This window comes from Canis lupus, chromosome 14, assembly GCF_003254725.2.
Source record: "Canis lupus dingo isolate Sandy chromosome 14, ASM325472v2, whole genome shotgun sequence".
In the NCBI taxonomy this organism is placed as follows: Eukaryota; Metazoa; Chordata; class Mammalia; order Carnivora; family Canidae; genus Canis; species Canis lupus.
Genome location: NC_064256.1, coordinates 27441564 through 27457943, shown reverse-complemented (window position 1 = coordinate 27457943; position 16380 = coordinate 27441564). Strand labels below are relative to the sequence as shown.

The following is a 16380-nucleotide window of genomic DNA, read 5'->3' as shown; positions in this document are numbered from 1 at the left end:
GTTGAACTAAACATTGGTTTTTGCCCTCAGAATTGAGTTACATAAGCCTTTATTCCTGGTCTCTAGTCTCATAAGTCAAAAGAAGGTTAGATTTACCAAATTTATCAACTGTCACTATATAAAGGACCACTTAATGATTTTCACAAATTGAGATAAGCAATAGCAGGTTTTGACAATACGTGCGATTTGCCTAAAGAGAAATGCCATTATTCTCACTTTTATTAACAACATTGTGTTGGGAGGGAGAACCCATATATTCTTTATTTTTTTAATTTTTCATATATTCTTTAGATGTAAGAGAGGTAACAGGAAATTGGCTAGGAACTGAGTGACCCATGTGAAGATATGGAGATAGCTGAATACTCTGTTTGCAGATGTTTTCTTAGCCTATGAAGCAGAAGCAACCTGGATTTTTATCTATATGACCATAGAAATATTACTTATCTCATGATCTCCTTCATTCAAACTTAGGGAAAAATCATAGATTGTATTTTAATCACGTAACTCCTCACAAAGATATTGGACATCTGACAACTCCCAAAGCTATCACCAACCAGGTGATGTTTTCACAGAAGGTACTTTTACTGTTTTGGGAGGATGGGACCACTAAAATATAATGTCTCTTGAGTTAAATTTCTCCTCGTATCCTAAGGCTGAAACTAGAATTTCTAAATGGACTATGAAAGAAATTAAACAGGCCATCAGGCAAGTTGGTTGCTTGTACAATTATATTTTAATATTTTATTTATTTATGAGAGAGAGAAAGAGAGCGTGCACACATATGCACACACAAGTGGCTGGGAGTCGCAAAGGGAGAGGGAGAAGCGGGCTTCCCACTGAGCAGGGGACCTGATGTGGGGCTCAATCCCAGGACCTCAGGATCATGACCTGAGCCAAAAGCAGATGCTCAACCAAGTGAGCCACCCAGGCACCCCCTTGTAGCATTTTTATTAGTCATTAATGATCCTAGTAGCCATGAATGCATTTGTATCTTTAAGTATATATTTTAAACCTAATGGATTATGTAAATAGATTTCAGATTAGCAGTTATATGACTACTGATTGTGAATGGGACATATTATTTTGCTGACACTACCACTAAAAACTAAATGAAAATCAGAAGCTCAAACCTATTAATTAAATCGACAACTCATATTTCAAAGTAAAAGATAATGGGGGATATGATTGTTTTAGGTGAGAGTCCCTGAAGAAAAGACTAAGAAGGAGAAATTTGTGTCATCTTACCGGGGAATGCTCTGGGGACAAATTCTCTATAAGGGAGTGAGAGAAGCAGGATGGAGCAGAAGATGGACTTCAGGGCAATAGAAGCTTCACCAGTTCCCACATACTGTTACGAAAGTGGAACAGCCTTTCAGGGTTGTCCTGGATGAAGCAATACGGCTGAGCTTCTATCTTCCCACTCCCCTGCCTCCACCACTCACTGGACATGGTCTACCTCTGGTGAGAGTTTGTAAACCTAGCTGAAGTAGCTCCTTCAACTGAGGGCAATGTCCCGAGGGGTACTCAAATGTGAGCCTTCAGCAGCTGGCACAGTGAGTACTTTGTTCATGAAGGAGGCATCTGGGTAGCACACCACAGCATCTACGAGAGAGATTAAATTTGGAGGAAGCCTAGGATTTTTAGAATTTTATTCCAAGTGAAGTAGCAATTATACTTAGTTTGGCAAACTAAAGAGTTTAAACATGAAACTTTAGCATCTCTAGAATAACAGTCATCACTATCTCTCATAAACAGATGTGAAATAAAATTCAGAGAAAGAGCTGTCAGAATAAATCATCATCTTAAAAAATAATTCCTAAGAAACCAATCATCTTTGGTGCTTTGATGGAATCCATGCAGCCAAATCTCTGGAATTTTGAACTGTAAATCTATCTTAGGACCTATCTCCAAATTATCTAATGAGAAGAACAATAAAACAGTAATCCTTGCTTCCTAACAATTTTTCATTTTAACCTGGTGTCCTAGTTCCCTGATTTGGAAGTGTGGTTTGGTTGCTAAAAGGGCCCATTCAGGTGAATGGCATGAATGGTGGAGCGTGAGGAAGAATATTGTGTACATAGTGGAATTAGACAGAGAAGACAAAGATTCTTAAGATGCTGGACAATTTTTTTCTCATATCTTTCCCATCTGTGAAACAGAGCAACATTTGCACTCAATCACAAGGCCCAAGGAGTCCATTCTCTCTTGATGCTAGAAGTAGCTCCAATTAGAAAATACCTAGGAAGTGTCTTACATCTTCTAGGCCCCAGAACGACTGAATTTAACAAATAAACTTTAAAAAAGGACAAGTACAGGACACTTTCTAAAAACCACAGTACAAGTTTATGTACTGTTTGAAATAAAAAAGTGCATATTTTCAGACTACATTGAATTTTCTTGAAACATTTTCCTAACCTGAGGAGGGGAAATATTATTTGCCTGTGACCTGTGCTAAAGCAATATATTTCAATGGGATAGTACCTACACATGATATGAAAACTGTAAAGACTAATACCTTTCAAAGTTCTGGAAAAGAACAAAAGAAAAAAATAAGAATTGACTTGCATTTTAAAGTTACATTCTGAGTTGTGAAATAACGTCCTTGACAAAAGGGCTCTCCACTTTCATAAAATACAAAGATTTAAAGGAAATGGGTGCAGTGCACAAAGAAAATTTAAAGTGTCTATAGGAACATGGAATGGCATATTCTGCACATTCTTCTAGGTGCAAATAGGTTCTTTATAAGATGGTGTTTCCCCTGCTATAGACGCCTCAGTTCAAGATCTGCCCTGCAATAGCCTTTCGAGCTTAGAAATTCAATTTTATGGTCCAAGATGGCTTACTCCCAAGAACACATAGGCACACTAACAAAGGTCACAATAGACTGATAAATAAACCACCTAATTAATATACAGCAAGTGTCAACCAATGACACTCCACTAAACTGACCAACAGATTCTCTTTTCTTAGAAAACTATCAGGAAAGCCAAATCATCAGGAAGTAGCTGGATGAACGTGGAATATGATTTAGTTATTTAATGGAATCTTATTCTAATGGGCAGACACAGACTTCATTCTACACAAATGATATTTCTGAGAAGTCACAGGGAAACTCACATAAGCTGGGCAAGGCAGCATCTTCCCTGAATAAAGAGCTCTTTGATGGAATCTGGCAGCAATTATGTGATTATTCTTTTTCTACGATTCCATGGATAGACTCAAGTTTGGTTGGTACTGGAGTTTATATTTTGGTGATCCCTGGTGGGAGGGGAAAAAGAATATAAAATTAGGCATAAAAGTGATGACTTATTTAGAATGACAAAAGAAATCACAAACATTCACAAATTTAGGAAGCTGGTAAATGCCAAAATCAACACTAAATCTACAAAAATCAGATATTTGTATTAATATTAACTAACTGCCTAATTCACCATTTAATATTCTCCCTGTATTTTTGACCCCTCCTGCATGCAACTATAATTCTGCAAGATCATTTTCTACAAAGAGAATAGAAAGATATTCAGTCTTTCCTCTAGCCCAGCGTAACAAAATTTGCTTTTTATCATAGAGGTTTCAAAGTTTATTTTAGTTTCTCAAGTTGTTACTGTGATGGCACATCTGTATTTCCCACCCTGTTTCTTGCTCAGGCATTACAGAACCAATGGGGGTTGGGGGAGCGAGTGGTAAGAAAACCCGAGCCCTTTGATCATGCAGGCCCACAAGGCCCCCTGCTGCTGCCAGGGCTCCAACAGGAACATCAACTGCCCCTGCCCCTGCAGCCCTGCAAGGAGGAAGCAGACAAGGCAGCCATGAATCTGGTTCAGGGAAGCCTCCAAACCACAGTTTGGCTTCTGCTCTAGATCTTTTTCTTGGAGCTAACTTAGTGCTAGGAGGTTCTCAGAGCCACACAGGCCAGGTGCCACTGTTGGTGCAGCAAAGCAGAGATACTGCTGGCTGCAGGGGCTCCGTCCTTGGCCCCAGGACTGAACCCAATCCCCCCAGCTTACAAGGGCCCCCTCACTGGGAAGTTGGGCCAGACGTTAGTGCCTCCTCATGCCTGCCCAGAGAATACCAAGGGCCTTCAGAGGAGCCTGGCAGATGTAGGTCCCCAACAAAAGCTTTGCCAGCCTCAGGTAAATCAAACCCTGCCTGACTCAAGTTAAAAAGTCTATGGAGGGAGCCATCCTTTCAAAAGGGAGGCATAGGGGCACCTGGATGGCCCAATTGGTTAAATACCTGCCTTTGGCTCAGGTGGTCCTGGGATGGAGCCCCGGTTAGGGGTTGGGGGGGCTCCCTGCTCAGTGGGGAGTCTGCTTCTCCCTCTCCTCCCAACTAGTGCTCTTTGTTGCTATCTCTCTCTTTCTCTCAAATAAACAAAATCTTGGGGGGGTGGGTAGGCATTTATAACACAGAGATTTTTAGGCCCCTCCCTCGAATTCTTTTCAGAATTTGTGGCAGGGCCCAGATTGTATTTTTGGTAAGTGCCCCTGGTGACACTTTGCTACATTTTGGAAACAGGGCTTTAAGGCAAGTAGTAAGTCTCAACTTTGAAATTTTAAGTGTGGCTGAAATATTTTAAATCTCAATAGGCAATGTTATTGCCCTCATTTCCACCTTTCTAAGGCATGACTGTGTGGCCATGTATGTGTGGATGGTGGTGGTGTGAGTGTGTATATGTGTGGTGTGCATGAGAATGTATGGGTACATGTGGACTGGTGTGTGCATTTGTGTGCCATGAGGGATATATGTGGCCTCTAGAGCTGTGTGTGTATGTGAGTGATGCATGTGGAAGTGTGTGGCTGTGTGAAGTGTGTGTTGGAGGCCTGAGAGAAAAAAAGGAAGAACAGCTCACTCTCGTTGCCACCTATTGTGTATAAGGAATATCTTGACAATGAAGACTTTCATTTGTGCTAGAAACATATGACTCATTTCTGAGGGAGGTAAGGAAGATTCACTTTGAACTAGCCCTTCTTAAAAGAGTTGTCTTTTAAATTGATACCGCTTTTCCTCATCTGGATTTCTACTTATTACCAGGTTCTTATGATTAGCTGTTATTAAGCTGAGCCTCCCCCAATACAAGTCTCATAATTAAGTTCAAAGAACAATATTGTTTTTCAAAAGAAAACTAGGTACTTCAAATAGTAGCACAAAGCTAGAATGACATTACCCATAAACATCTATTTTGTTTTCTGTAGATAATTTGATCTGGTGAATCAATGAGCTAAATTAACTTAAAAATAATAGTAATACAGTAATTGCCTTTATCTTTTACTTGAAAAGCTCTACTCAAATTAAAGGTATTAGCTGTGGCATTTGCAAAACAAAGTATAACTTGGTCAATCTTTGTGTCCATTACAAATGGAAAATAACAAGCAACAATTTATTAGGAGCCCATTTAGTCAGTGGCAGACCAGAAGCACACCTGCCTAAATGTCTATTTGGCCTTGTGCATTATTTTCTCTTACCTTGAAGATAAAAGTTTATGGGCACCAGAAGCAGGGAGGCCTGTGTTTGAATTCTTGTTCCACCACATAGTTGAGGTTTTTGTCACCTACAAATTATGGGTAACAGTCCCTACGTTATAGGTTTGAAAAAAGTTTAGATGGGATTTAGCAAACACCTGTCTATAATAATAAATGCTACTACATTTCCTGTTTTCTCGGGCCCTTGCTTGGTTCTAGTACTACACTGTTCTCCACCCCTTAAACACCATTTCACAAAACGTATACACTCAAAAAATACTTCACAATTTTTGGCACCTTCACATAGCATTATATATCATTTTATGATATATAATTTTATTTATTTATTCATGAGAGGCACAGAGAGAGACACACAGTCAGAGGGAGAAGCAGGCTCCATGCAGGGAGCCCATCATGGGACTCGATCTCAGGTCCCCAGGATCACGCTCCAGGCCGAAGATGGCGCCAAACTTCTGGGCCACCAGGGCTGCCCTATCTTATATATTTTATTTCACATAATGTTTTCTTTAAGTAAGTACACATTTCCCTTAATCACCTTAAACAATATGGATGTGAAATCATGAGTTTAAAATTTAGCTGTATTGTAATACACACTAATGTAAATATACAACTATTTAAAAAAACTTACCCACGCGACATTGGGGTGCAAGTACCATATGTTCTATATTCTGTGCCACTCAGATACAAGCATCATATTTTAGCAAGCATTGATGGAAAGTGATGAAGTCTCTAGATTTGTCAGTGAAAAGGATTCTGTTCCTTTAGCTCATGGCCTATCCTTATAGCCCAGGAATAGATGCTGCTGCTGCTGCTGCTGCTAAGTCTATGGCATACATTTACCAAGACCACAAAACTACTTTGAAGGCCTGGAATGAAGCCATTAATAAATTCCAAGAATATGTCAAAGCCAGGTAACTATACTTTCCAACTAAATGAACCTGGTTCTTACATACATTGAGTGGTATATACGAAGGTATCTTGGCCATGCAGCTTATCTGTGTGAAAAAATATAAGTACTCCTGTAGCAAATCCATAATCATATATCTGTCACCTCCAGAACACAAAATAGTAAGAAAGCTCATTATATGTGAGTAGAAAACACAATTAAAAGTTATGAGATATCTTTAAGCTTTAAGCTAGAAGTTGTTTTCTAGGCCAGAGGCACCCGTAAATAGGTCAATCTGCATGTTACCTAGCATATTAACACTGAAAGGTAAATTTAGTAATTTTAGTACATCATCTAAATAATTCTTGCTCTCTGTTTAAGATGACTAGGTATGTTTTAAATATAGTGGTTAAGCTACAAGTTTATCACAGACAGAAAAATCAGAAGAGAAAATCCATTAAAGAGGGACAAAAGGATATATGAGTTTATCAGTGGGTTTGATGGCCTGTGGTAATCAGCATTCTCTGAGAAGAACCAGAAGTCATGTCACAGCTTCTGGTGAGTGGATCACAGGGAAAACTTTTAAGTTAGAAGCTGTCATTAGGGTGATTACTGATACTTTCGCGTAGGAGATATGATGATGATGATCAGATCTTCTAAAGTATGCAAAACCCTAGGACTGTAAAATTCCTATGGAAGATAAGTGGATAGTCACAGTAAATGTATGACACCCTCATATTTTCAGAATGAGAAGTCTTTTTTTTTCATAAATAGGAAACCTAATTTCACATTTAGACATAAAAATCTATCTCACTTTGGAAAAAATAAAAACCATGAAAACTAGGTTTTCAGGAATTCCTTGGGACATGCCTGTGTTCCCTTTTTAATCAATTTCTGAACTGTGACATTTTAATTGTGGAATAGAAATCAATTCCATTTGCCATAGTGAAACTCAAGACAGTGCTGGAAAATCAGCCAACATGGACTTTTTCAAGCCAATTCCAATTTAGCCAAGAAAAGCCAGGCATTTAGAAATTCTAACCAAGAACATTAGGAAAAATACAAATATGTGTCATTTCAACACATTCTCTGTGTGACAGAAACCAGCATTATTATCCTTTCTTTCAACAAAATTTTGTGTGCATAAAAATAAAATGTAAACACAGCTGTTCCCTGTTCATAATAACAGATGAATTTCTGAGAAGAAGTTAATCAAATATTTTAATAGAAAATCATATTTTACATACTCTAGGGCAGTATGACAGTGGCTCCCTGCTTTTTATTTATTTTTTTTTATTTTTATTTATTTTTTTTTTGCTCCCTGCTTTTTAGATTTCAGTAACTATATTTTTGAAAAACCTTTTAGAAAACTAAATTGGGATAAAATACACACAAAAATAAAATATATAAATTTTAAAACTTGCAAAGATATAATTCATAATAAAGAATAATACTTCCCAAGAAAATATCTGGTAATGAACCTGTCTAAATTAACAGATGTTATCAAGTTTTGGATAGATAAAAAACAGATGATAGATAGATAGATGATAGAGAGAGAGGGAGATGATAGATAGATATACTCTTACATTGGATTGTGCATTTAAAAAAAATAATTTTTCTAAAACATTTGACTTATATCATAAGATCTCTACCAGTTGAACTCTTTCTTCTATTTTGGGGGGAAGTTATATTACTTGACAGAGGTAATAAGGTAATAAATTATTTTTTAAACTATTGAATCATCAAGCTGCCTGATGTGAACACATTTTAAACATGGCTTAATTCACTTCAAGAATTATAACTTTTCAGACTTTGAACCATATATCACTAATATTTTTCACTTCTTATTTTGAAATAATTATACAATTACAGGAAGTTGCAAAAGAAAAAAAGGTACAGGAAGATTCCGTGCACCCTTCACCCAGCCTACCCCAATATTAACATCTTATATAACCTCAGTACAATATGAAAACCAGGTAATTGATATTGGGACAAACTATAGGCCTTTTTCAGATTTTACTAGTTATACATGCATTCCTTTGTGTGCATGTGTGTGTTTAGTTCTATGAAATTTTATCATATATAGATTCATGTTTCCATCACTACAGTCAAAATATAAAATGGTGCTATCATCACATAACTCCCATGTGCTACCCCTCTATAGCCACAGCCACCCCCATCCCTAACCCATGGCAACTACTAAGCTGGTCTCCCTTTTTATGTCATTTAACAAATGTTATATAAATAGAAGTAACATATAAATGTTACTATAAATATAGTATGTAACCTTCTGAGATTACCTTTTCTCACTTAGAATAATTTCTTTGAGGTTCATGCAAATTATTGTGCATATCAATAGTCCACTTCTTTTTTATTGCTGATTAGTATTCCATGGTATGGATGTTCAACCATTTACCTATTGAGGGGCATTTAGTTAACTTCCAATGGTTGGCTATTATAGCTGCCAAGAACACTTAGGTAAAATCTCTCTCTCTCTGTGAAATAAGTTTCATTTCTCTGAGATATATACCCACGGACACAATGAATGGCTGTATTGTAAGTCCATTACTTAGTTTAAAGAATTGCCAGGTTATTTCCAGAGTGTCCATGTCATTGATACGCCTTGTATGAGTGATGTGTGAGTGATCCTGTTACTCTGCTCCAGCACTTGGCATTGCCACTATTTGTTATTCTGGTAGGTATGTGGTGGTATTGTATGTTGGTTTTAAAATGCATTTCTCTAATGGCTGATGATTAACATCTTTTCATGTGTTTATTTGCCATCTTTATAACCTCTCTGGTGAAACATATGTATCTATCTTTTGCCCATTTTCTAAGTGGATGGTTGAAGTTAGAGAAAGCAAGAGAGAGAGAGAGAACTTTAAAGCAATTTATATATTCTAGATACAAATCTTTTGTCATATATGTATTTTCTCTCTATCTGTGGCTTGACTTTCCATTTTCTTAAATGAAAAGAGGATTTCACAGAACCAGAGATTTCATTTTGATGAAATTCAATTTCTCCATATGTTTTTAAGAACACTTTTCCCCTCTATTTACTATGTAATGCACAATTTTCAGTTATGCTTTAAGTGTAGAACATTGTCTTCAATAAACCTTTTGAATTTTGTATCACAGTTCTTAACTTTAAATACCTTGTAATTGTGATAGCTTTATAGAATTATTCCAGAGGATAACTCCATCTACTATCCACTCTGAGGATTATTTTTATTGCTTTCATTAAACCTCAACTGACCTATGAATATTGTTTCTGTTTCTCTCAATGAGAGCTTTGCCATCTACAGTGGCAGGTGCAGAGACCAGCCAGTCAGGCAGCCCACATTGCAGTGTCAAGTCCATTAAATTAGAATCAGGATAGGAAGATGGATTCAGGTCTGGTTACTGTTTTGGCAAAATGATTTTGAGCTGTATTTCATGATGGGAGAGGAAACAAGAAAAATTAAACCTTCATAGAAATAAAACTTTAAGAATCATTTGACAAGTGTCGAGGAAGAGACCACCCCTCTGATATCTAATATAAACTTGAATTTCTTACTTGCTAAGGGGCAACTGTGTTGGTAGGACACAGTCTCTCTAAGCAAAGAACCCAGTTTATATCACATTTAAGAAAAGTGAGTTTGGAGATTGGCTGATTTTCCAAAGTTAGGAGAATTGAAACAATACTGTTGCATGGAGTAGCAGGACGGGTAGACTAGAATGGAATTAAAATCTCTTCTGTGGTCACTTATTATGGTTTAGAACTAGAGCTGAAGTATCAGTTTTTCTCTTATAAACCTAGAGTAGGTGGGGTTTTTTTTTAATACATTCTTTTTAAAAAGTTTCAGTCCCCATCTCACACCTATTGAATCAGGGTCTCTGGTAATACCCAGGTATTGCTAGCTAGCTAGACAGACAGACAGACATATAGACACACATATAGAAAGGAGGAGAGGAGAGAAGTAAGCCAGTTATGTACTTCCTGTTTAAAGTAAAGCATTGTGAAACTGACTTGGGCTTGTTAGTTTTGAGACCATTGGAAAATCTTGAGATGGAGCAAAACAAATGAGGAAATACATGGAATGGAGGCTGCAGTCTCTACAAGACTTATTGGAGCCAGCAAAGGCATCAAGAGCATTAACTGGGATGATTCCCCCTGTATATCCTCAAAAGCAAGGCACCCTGTTCTTATCTCTAATTCTTTCTTTTTCCTCCATAAAGGGTCTGAGTCATGGAAAAAGAAAATCCTCTTTGGCCTCTCATTTATCCCTCAGAGAGAAGACATATGCACACCATACACTGAGTCACATACTTTGAAGTCAAAGTTCTTTTTTTATTATTGCAAAACAAGTGAGTCTTAAGATAAATTAGAGTAATTTGAGTTAGTTATTGAATCTTTTAGTAGACCCATTGTGCCCCTTGGGATACTTAGTCCTATTAATAGTTCAAATTTGTATGTTCCAATTGAATCAGCCCTATTTTCAGCCATCTAAACTCCCTACCTAATCATCTGCTCACTTATATTTGACCCTGGGATATTTTCAACTTAATTACTCTTTTAAAAATGTTTCATTCAAAAAAAAAAAAAAAAAGCTAACTCAGGGGCACCTGGTTAAGCCTGGTTCAGTTGGTTAAGCATCTGGTTTCAGGACAGATTATGATCCCAGGGTCCTAGGATCAAGTCCCTCATCAAGCCCCCACCTCAGGCTCCTTGCTCAGCAGGCAGCCTGCTTCTCCCTCTGCTCCTCACCCCACTCATGCTCTCTCTCTCTCTCTCAAATAAATAAATAAAATATTTTTAAAAAATATCTAACTCAGTAATACATGTGTTAAATCAAATATAAATAATTTCATTAAAAAAATTTAAAAGCAAGAGAAATCTCTTTTCTCACCCCCTCACAAACCCTCTCCACAAAGGCAACAACTTTTAACTGGTTTTGGTTTTTCTTCTGGTTATATCCAGAGCTATTTTTTTAATATGATTACTGTGTTAGTTTTCCAGAGCTGCTATAACAAATTAGCACAAACTAGGTGGCTGAAAATAACAAATTCATTCAGTCTCTCTGTGAAGACTAGAAGTCTAAAATCTAAGTGTTGGCAGGGCCATCCTCCCACTGAAGGCTCTAGAAAAGAATCATTCCTTGTTTCTTTCTACCTTCCAATTATATCACTCCGATTTCTGCTGACAAAAGCAATATTAATATTAAGATTTCTAACACACAGAAAAATTGTGTTAATTTTTAATTTTTTAAAATTAATTAATTAATTAATTAATTAAATTAAAATTGTTTATGTACATCTGCATTCAATCTCCCACCCTGAACCAGAGAATACTTTTCTTTTACTATAGATTAGAGCTTCCTTTCCTATAATTTCATATAAATGGAGTTATGCAGTATGTGTTTTGTGTCTGGATTCTTTCCCTTAGAATGTTTTTGAGATTTAACCACATGGTTACTGTATCAGTACTGTAGTTTGCTCCATTGTATGGTTATATCACAACTTGTTTATTTATTTTGCTATTAACATTTCCACTTTGGGATGATTTTGAATATGTTGCAATGAACATCCAGGTACAAATCTTTACATGGACATTGGTTCTTATTTATCTTAAATCTTAAAAATCTAGAACTGGCCTTGTTGGGTTGTATGCTTTTTGTTCAAAGTTGACAAACTATTTTCCAAAGTAGTTGTACCACTTTATAATCCAATTGGTAAATATGAGAGTTCTAATTGTTTCAACACCTTGCCAAAACTTAGCATTATCATCCTTTTAATTTTAGCTATGCTAATCGAGGTATAGTGATTTTATTTTGCATTTCCCTCATGATATTTAAAATCTTTTCAGTGTTCACTGGTCATTTAAAAATCTCTTTTTGTGAAGTACCTTTTTAAATATTTTGTGCTTGTTTTTAATTGGGTTGCTTGCCTTATTATTGAGTTCTAACAATTAGTCAACTTTTTTTTTTAAGATTTTATTTATTTATTCATGACAGACACAGAGAGAGAGGCAAAGACACAGGCAGAGGGAGAAGCAGGCTCCATGCAGGGAGCCTGACGTGGGACTCGATCCCGGGTCTCCAGGATCACACCCCAGGCTGAAGGTGGCACTAAACTGCTTGGCCATGGGGGCTGCCCTCAAATCTTGTTAGATGTAGTCCTTTGTCAGATATATTATACCCTAATATTGCTGGAATACATTCTAATGATATGTCCTAAGAAGGGATAAATACTGCAGTCTTTGGGTACCTAAAAATATTTTTATTTTCCCTTAGTTATGTTTTAAAAATTCACTTAGTAAAAAATAAAAATTTTAAAATAAAAATTTGACTAAGTATAGAATTTTTTTTTAGATTTTCTTTCCTCAGAACTTTGAATTGTTTTCTAATATTAGGGTTAGTGTTGAGAAGTATACCTGTCTATTTTTCCTCTTTTAACCAACTATTGTTGATTTTCTTTTTCCTCTTCAGAAACATTTAAGTTTGCTACTTTTTCTCATTTGTGAACTTTTCTATTTCTCTGTCTTCTTGTTGGACTGTTTTCAACAACTAACCTAAGTACTCAGTGGGTCTTATCAACTTGAACCCGAATTAGTTCTTCACTAATGGTTGGGAGCATAGCCCCCTGTGTTATACTACTGCCCTGGCTTCAGGCCACTGGGAATGATTTATAATTTATCTGATATGAGGATTTAGTTGTTTAATACAGTTAAGTAAAGTAACAAAGTATTACTATTGTTAATATTAGTTGTAATATTATCAGTATGATTACCATTAGTAGTAATATTAGTATCTCTTTGATAGTGTTCTCCCATCTGTTTTCTTTTTCTAGGAGAACAATTATTTACATGATGGTCTCCTCGGGTTTATTCCCTATTTTTAAATTTTTTTTCATGTGTTCTTTCAGTGTTTTTGTTATGCTTTCTGCATAATTTCATTGATTTATCCTTCAACATTAATATTACTATACTTGGCAATTAAGTTTTTAACTTTTAAGGGCTCTTATTCTTGTTTCTTTTCCTTGCATTCTGTCCTTTTTTTATGGATACAATCCTCCTTGACTCTAAGAATACGTACTAGAATTTGGGGATTTGTAATTTGTTTTTTCATTACTTATTTGCTTTTAATCTTCTGTTTTATAAATTTTCTTGTACTCCAAAGTAATTTTTAAAATTTGTTTCGCTTGGACTTTCATTTTACAAGCAAGTGTTTATCAACTATGTAGTGATTCGTGATTTTCTGTCTATATTTAATTATTTCACCACATAACTAATGAAGAGCTGAGTATATAATAGAATTTGTTGATCATTGGCCTTTCTTCACCTGTAGCCCTTTCACTATTCTAGGTGTGACTTTCCCCATTATACATCCTCAAATACACCCTTTCCCAGATTCCAGAAATCTCTAGATATAAGTACTATGCAGATGTATTCCTTATATTCATCTCATTTGTGTGAGTTTATATCCCTTTATGTTTCCTCATTCTCATTATAATGTGGTCACAAGAAAAAGCAATTTTAAATATGTGAGCTCACTATACTATCTTCCTTGACATCTATTCTTTGTTGTTCACTTGTTTGTGAACTGTGGTATTATTTATTTAGTTGGATTTTTACATTTTAAAATTTTCAAACCCAGTCAAAATTGAGGGAGTAAGACAAACAAGCATATATCGCTCACTTGCATTCAAGGATGTGCACACTGTCACAGCTGCTCCATCTTTCTATATAGACATGAAGACATACTTCCCTTTTGCTAAACCACTTGAAAATAGGTGACACACATCCTGACATTTTACTTCTAAATGCCTCAGAATGTCTTTCCAAAATGAAAATGTTTTCCCACATAACCATACCACCATTAGCACTTCTAAGAAAAAAAATTAACACAAATACATTATCCAACTTTCCAGACCATTATAAAATTTTCTCAATTATAATGAAAATATCTTCAGTCAAGTTTTAGGCAATGCAAATGGCCCTTACATCTCTTTAGAACTCCCAGCCTGGAACATTGTCCTACGTCCCTCTCTTCTTTATGAAATTTAATTCTTTGAAGAGTCAACTCTTCTCTTTAACACAGGCATACCTCAGACATACTATGGGTTCAGTTCCAGAATACTGCAATAAAGCAAGTCAAATGATTTTTTTTGTTTTTGTACTGCATATAAAAGTTATGTTTACGAACAAGTGGTGGTAGAAAGGGAGGTGGGCGGGGGGTGGGGGTGACTGGGGTGATGGGCACTGAGGGGGGCACTTGATGGGATGAGGACTGGGTGTTATTCTATATGTTGGCAAATTGAACACCAATAAAAAATAAATTAAAAAAAAGTTATGTTTACACTATAGTGTAGTCTAGTAAGTATACAATAACATTATGTCTAAAAGAAACAATGTGGGGATGCCTGGGTGGCTCAGTGGTTGAGCATCTGCCTTCCACTCAGGGCATGATCCTGAGGTACTGGGATCAAGTCCTCCATTGGGCTCCCCACAGGGACCCCGCTTCTCCCTCTGCCTATGTTTCTGCCTCTCTCTCTCTCTGTGTCTCTCATGAATAAATAAATAAAATATTTAAAAATAAATAAATAAAAATAAAAGAAACTATGTGTATACCTTAATTAAAGGATACTTTATTGCTAAAAAATGTGAGCCATCAATTGAGCTTTCACTAAATCACAACCTTTTTGCTGGTGGACCAGGTCTTGACCGGATGCTGATGGTCAATAACTGATCAGTGTGGTGGTAGCCGAAGGCTGGGGTAGCTATGGCAATTTCTTAAAATAAGACAACAATGAAGTTTGCCAATCCATAGAGTCTTCCTTTCACAAACAATTTCTCTGTAGCATGTGATGCTGTTTAATAACATTTTACCCAGAGTGGAACTTCTTTCAAGATTGGAGTCAATTCTTTCAAGCCCAACTGCTGCTCTATCAAGTAAGTTCATATACTATTCTAAATACTTTGTTGTCATTTCAAAAATTTTCACAGCATCTTCACCAGGAGTACATTTCATCTTAAGAAATCACTCTCTTTGCTCATTCATAACAAGTAACTCCTCCTCCATTCAAGTTTTATCATGAGATTCCAGCAGTTCAGTCCCATGTTCGGGCTTCACTTCTAATTCTAGTTCTCTTGCTATTTCTACTACATCTGCAGTTACTTCCTCCACTGAGCTCTTGAAGTCCTCAGATTCTAAAAAATGCAGTATCTGTGATGCACAATAAAGCAGAACATAATAAAATGAGATGTGCCTGTAATGTCTTCCTGTATGGGTCTACTTCTCTTCCAAAATAAGATAATAAAAGTAAACTCCTCCAAATTCCTCAAACTACTTTTCTCCTAGATGCTTGCAGTAGCTCCTTTGCCCTACTAAATTATACTTTTTCAGGACCCTCATTTTATCTACAATATGGTTTTAAGTACCACCAAGCCATTTTTCACACTACGTTAACTGCAAATATACTGAAGCAAAGCCTTATTGTCATTGCTCCTCTGGTATCAAGATCACTCATATACACTCCTATGTAGAGTGTTTTCTTTCTATTGAAATATTAGAGGTCTGCTTCGAGTTCATACACACACAGGCAAATGTACAAATGTTTATACTCTAAACTAGTTATGGATAAGAGTTTGCCTTATTATGCTTTAGAGAAAAGTTTCCCTTTGGTAACTAATGTGTATTTGGTTCTTATATTTCAAGTTAGTATTTCTGAAAATTTCAATGATCTAATAATTTCAGTGAAACCCAGTATAATTTCTTGTTCAGTATCCTCAATTCAAAGGCAGATTAAAACACACATACACACAAAAAAAATAAAATAAAATAAAAAATAAAAAAAATAAACAAAACCAGAAACAGAAATTGTGTGCAGCATTAGCAAACTGAAACCCTACTTAGGAAATATAGCAGGATAACATGAACTAGTATTTCCGACTTTAGACAAAGGGAAATGAAATCCCCTATCCTGTTAATAAAGTATACTATAGAAGAGATTAAAATAAATAAACTAGATGCT

At 36.1% G+C, this 16380-nt stretch overlaps 1 long non-coding RNA gene across 2 annotated transcripts in view; it reads right to left on the bottom strand.

The window, feature by feature from the left end:
- Window positions 1-645: 645 nt before the first annotated feature.
- Window positions 646-16380, bottom strand: part of LOC112674831 (uncharacterized) — a 79458-nt gene continuing 63723 nt past the window's right edge. Inside the window, exons 5-7 of one of the 2 annotated variants that reach the window (XR_003145601.3) lie at window positions 5466-5551; window positions 3118-3258; window positions 646-1602 (exon numbers count right to left, since the gene is read on the bottom strand). This is a non-coding gene — a long non-coding RNA (uncharacterized LOC112674831). Of the gene's footprint in view, window positions 1603-3021; window positions 3259-5465; window positions 5552-16380 lie in introns of those variants that run through there. The other variant, XR_007402026.1, reaches the window with a different exon arrangement.